Source organism: Gossypium arboreum, chromosome 10 (genome assembly GCF_025698485.1).
Source record: "Gossypium arboreum isolate Shixiya-1 chromosome 10, ASM2569848v2, whole genome shotgun sequence".
Classification (NCBI taxonomy): Eukaryota; Viridiplantae; Streptophyta; class Magnoliopsida; order Malvales; family Malvaceae; genus Gossypium; species Gossypium arboreum.
The window spans coordinates 86,646,625-86,651,320 of NC_069079.1; the positions used below are offsets into that span (position 1 = coordinate 86,646,625).

Below are 4,696 nucleotides of genomic sequence, written 5' to 3' on the forward strand. Positions count from 1 at the left end.
ATAGGAGCGAACTTTCATATGCGTTAGCTTGCCACTCATCTAACTCGTTCAACTGCATCAATCTGTTTTCACTTGCAAGTTCAGGGTCAAGGTTTAGAAATTTTATACCCCAGAATGCCTTGTGTTCCAACTCAAACGGTAGGTGACAAATTTTCCCATAAACAAGTCTGTAAGGTGATGTTCCTATGGGAGTCTTAAAAACAGTTCTATAATCCCATAAAGCATCATCTACTTTCATCGCCCAATCCTTCCTGTTTAATTCTACTGTCTTTTCTAGGATACGTTTAAGCTCTCAGTTCACTATTTCGACTTGGCCACTAGTTTGAGGGTGATAAGGGGTAGCTGTTCTATGTTGAGCTCTGTATTTCTTGAGGGTCTTGTCAAATTGAGCATTACAAAAATGAGTACCCCTATCACGATAATTGCTCTAGGTGTACCAAATTGAGAGAAAAGTTTCTTAAGGAATCGTACCACTACTCTAGCATCATTAGTAGGTAAAGCTTGGGCTTCTACCCATTTGGACATATAATCAACAACTACTAAGATGTATTTATTGACGAATGAACTAGGGAATGGACCCATGAAGTCGATACCCCAAACGTCAAATATTTCACATGAGAGCATATATGTCTGAGTCATTTCATCATTTTTGGATATATTACCTGTCCTTTGACATTTGTCGCAAGAAGTAACATACCTGTTAGCGTCTTTGAATAGAGTGAGCCAATAAAAACCTTATTCGAAGACTTTATGTGCAGTCTTATTTCCACCGTAATGTGCTCCAGCCAGTCCTGAGTGGCAATGTTCCAAGATTTTCAATGCTTTTGTCTTCGTAATGCATCTCCTAATGATTTGATATGTACATTTACAGAAAAGAAAAGGGTATTCCCAGTAATAATTTTTCACATCAGTGAAGAATCGCTTCTTTTGCTGATGTGTCAACCCTTTTGGGATAATGTTAGCAGCTAAAAAATTTACAATATTTGCAAACCAAGGTACTTCATAATTTGTTCTTCAGGGAATGAATCATTTATTTCATTGTCATCTGGTTCTTTGGTACTTGAGTTTTCAAGCCTGGAGAGATGGTCAGCCGCAAGATTTTCAGCTCCTTTCTTATCCTTAATCTCCAAGTCAAATTCCTGCAATAATAAGATCCATCGAATGAGTCGAGGTCTTGCATCAGTTTTAGTCAAAAGGCGGCGAAGAGCGGAATGGTCTGTATAAATGACAACTTTAGACAATATTAAATATGGCCTAAATTTATCGAATGCAAATACCACAGCTAGCAGCTCTTTCTCCGTGGTGGTGTAGTTTTCTTGTGCGGTTGTCAAAGTCCTGCTAGCATAATAGATAGGTTGAAAATGTTTATCTCTTCGCTATCCCAAAACTACACCTACTGCAAAATCACTCGCATCGCACATTAGTTCAAAAGGTAAATTCCAATCAGGTGCAATTATAATTGGAGTTTTAGTCAGTTTATCCTTTAAAGTATTAAATGTTTCTAAACACTCCTGATCTAAATTAAAAGGCACATCTTTTTCTATAATTTAGTCAAAGGCTTAGCTATTTTATAAAAGTCTTTAATAAATCTTCTATAAAACCTAGCATGTCCTAAGAAGCTCCTAATAGCCTTAACCGAATTAGGGGGTAGTTTTTCAATGGTTTCAATTTTAGATTTATCAACCTTAATCCCTCTACTAGAAATTTTATGTCCTAACACAATACCTTCTTGAACCATAAAGTGAAATTTTTCCCAGTTAAGCACAAGGTTTGCTTCCTCACATCTTATTAACACTCGTTTTAAATTTTTTAGGCAAAGATGGAAAGAGTTACCGAAAACCAAAAAATCATTCATAAATACCTCCATGACGTCTGCTATGAGTTCATCAAAAATGGCCATCATGCAGTGCTGAAAAGTAGCAGGAGCATTACATAATCCAAAAGGCATTCTACAATAAGCAAACGTACCGTATGGACATGTAAATGTCGTCTTTTCTTGATCTTCAAGAGCTATTGGGATTTGGAAATAGCTAGAGAGTCCGTCTAAAAAGCAGTAGTACATGTGTCCTGACAATCTTTCTAACATTTGGTCAAAGAGTGGAAGGGGAAAGTGGTCTTTTCTCGTGGCATCATTTAGCTTCCTATAATCAATGTACACTCTCCAACCTGTGACTGTCCTTGTTGGGATTAATTCATTCTTCTCATTGGCTACAACAGTCATACCTCCTTTATTAGGAACAACCTGCACTGGACTCACCCAAGAACTGTCAGAATCAGGGTAAATAATTCCAGCATCTAGGAGTTTAATTACCTCAGCTTTAACAACTTCCTTCATGTTGGGGTTCAGTTGTCTTTGGGCTTGCACGCATGGTTTATATTCATCTTCCATTAAAATTTAGTAGGTGTAAAAAGAAGGGCTGATCCCTTTAATGTCAGAAATTTTCCAAGCTATGGCCCTTTTATGCTCTCTCAAAACTTGGAGTAATTCCTCTTTCTCCTTGGGTTACAATTTGGATGCAATAATTACCGGTAATGTGGAATTATTTCTAAGGAATGCATATTCCAAGTGATTCAGTAATTGTTTAAGTTCTAGTTTGGGAGGTTCGTCAATAAAGGCTCTTTGCTTAAGTTCATCTTTTACCTTAATTCCCTCATATTCTGCTAGTTTTGGGGAGGTTTCATTGGATTTTAGTTCGGTTCCTATTTCAAAATCATCATCCATCACCTCTCCTTGGGTGAGACACAGTTCCATCGTGTCCTTGTGTGCAATTTCCTAAAAAGAATCTTGAGTAGCATGATCAATAGAGTCGATAAAATAACATGAGTCATCTTGTTCTCTAGAAAATCTCATGACATCATAAATTTTAAAAATAATCTCTTCGTCACCTACTCTAAGTACCAATTTACCATCACCCACATCAATTAGAACTCTAGTAGTGGCTAAAAATGGCCGACCTAAAATTAAAGGCACCTCAACATCTTCATCCATGTCAAGCATAATGAAATCAATAGGGAATATAAATTTATCTACTTTTACAAGTACGTCATCTATAATTCCCTAGGATATTTAACAAATCTATCAGCTAATTGAATACTCATCCTAGTAGGTTTAGGTTCCCCAATACCAAGTTGTTTAAACATTTTATGTGGCATCAAATTAATGCTGGCACCTAAATCAGCCAGTGCTTTATCAACATTCAAACTACTAATTAAATAGGGAATAGTAGAAGTTCCTTGGTCTTTCAGTTTGGTTGGCAGTCTGTTTTGGAGTATGGCTGAGCACTCTTCATTAAGCTCCACTGTAGATAAGTATTCAAACTTTCTGTTGTTTATTAGAATCTCCTTTAAGAATTTTGCATATGTAGGCATCTGTGATATAGCTTCAACAAAAGGTAAGTTAATATGCAGTTGTTTAAAAAGTTTAAGAAATTTACCGAATTGTGCATCCATGCGGTCTTTCTTCAACTTTGTTGGGTATGGGATTAGTGGTTTATATTCTTTTAGCATTAAGTTGTCATTGTTTTCAGGTTCAACCTCCTTTCTGTCAGCTTCTTGTGGTAGCTTCTTTTCAGATTCAACTAACACTTTCCCACTCCTTAGTGTAACTACTTTCACGTGCTCTTTTGGGTTGGGTTCAGTGTTACTAGGTAGCCTTCCTGGTGGTCTTTCAGATATCAATTTAGCAAGCTGACCTATCTGATTTTCGAGCCCTTGGATTGGCGCTTGTTGATTTTTAAGTGCTGTCTCGGTATTCTAAAAATGAGTTTCTGACACTGAGATGAATTTTGTTAGCATCTCTTCAAGGTTCGACTTTTTCTCTTGTTGGTAGGATGCTTGTTGGAAGTTTGGAGGTGGTGGTCTCTGATTCCCTTGGCCTCCCCATGAGAAATTTGGGTGGTTCCTCCAACCTGCATTATAAGTATTACTATAACGATTATTTTGAGATCAAGGATTATTACCCATGTAATTTAACTACTCGCTCTCCATGTTGTGGCCATAGGGTGGGTTTTCTGAATTGCTTGATCCACCTCCACTTGCTTCGCACTGCATTATTGGGCGAACCTGTGAAGAAATAAGAAAACCATCATTTTTTTATTCAAGAGTTCTACCTAATTAGAGAGCATGGTGACTGAATCGACGTAATAAACATTGGTTGTTTTCATTGGCTTTGTCCTCATGACTTGCCACTGATAGTTATTCAGTGACATCTCCTCTATAAATTCATAGGCATCTTCAGGTGTCTTATTATTGATGGTTCCGCCAGCAACTACGTCAACCATTTGTCGAGTTTAAGAATTCAGGCCATTATGAAAGGTTTGAACCAGTAGCCAGAGTGGTAACCCATGGTGATGGCATCTTCTCAAGAGGTCCTTGTCTCTCCCATGCATCGTAGAGTGTTTCTAAATCCATCTGCACAAAAGAAGAGATATCATTATGTAATTTGGTTGTTTTAGCCGGTGGAAAATATTTTAATAAAAACTTTTCAGTCTTTTGTTCCCAAGTAGTGATTGATCCTCGTGGTAACAAATTCAACCATTGTTTAGCTTGTTTCTCAATGAAAAAGGGAATAACCGAAGGCGAATGGCGTCATCAGAAACGCCATTAATTTTAAATGTATCACATAGTTCCAAAAAGTTTGCCAAGTGAGCGTTGGGATCTTCGTCCTGCAAACCATCAAACTGAACAAATTACTGTA

The 4,696-nt window shown here is 37.3% G+C and overlaps 1 non-coding gene across 1 annotated transcript; it reads left to right on the forward strand.

The window, feature by feature from the left end:
* The first annotated feature begins 4,338 nt into the window (after positions 1 to 4,338).
* LOC128282776 (small nucleolar RNA R71) lies at positions 4,339 to 4,442 on the forward strand. The gene has a single exon (XR_008273130.1). It is a non-coding gene; the product is annotated as a small nucleolar RNA R71 (small nucleolar RNA).
* The last annotated feature ends 254 nt before the right edge of the window (positions 4,443 to 4,696 follow it).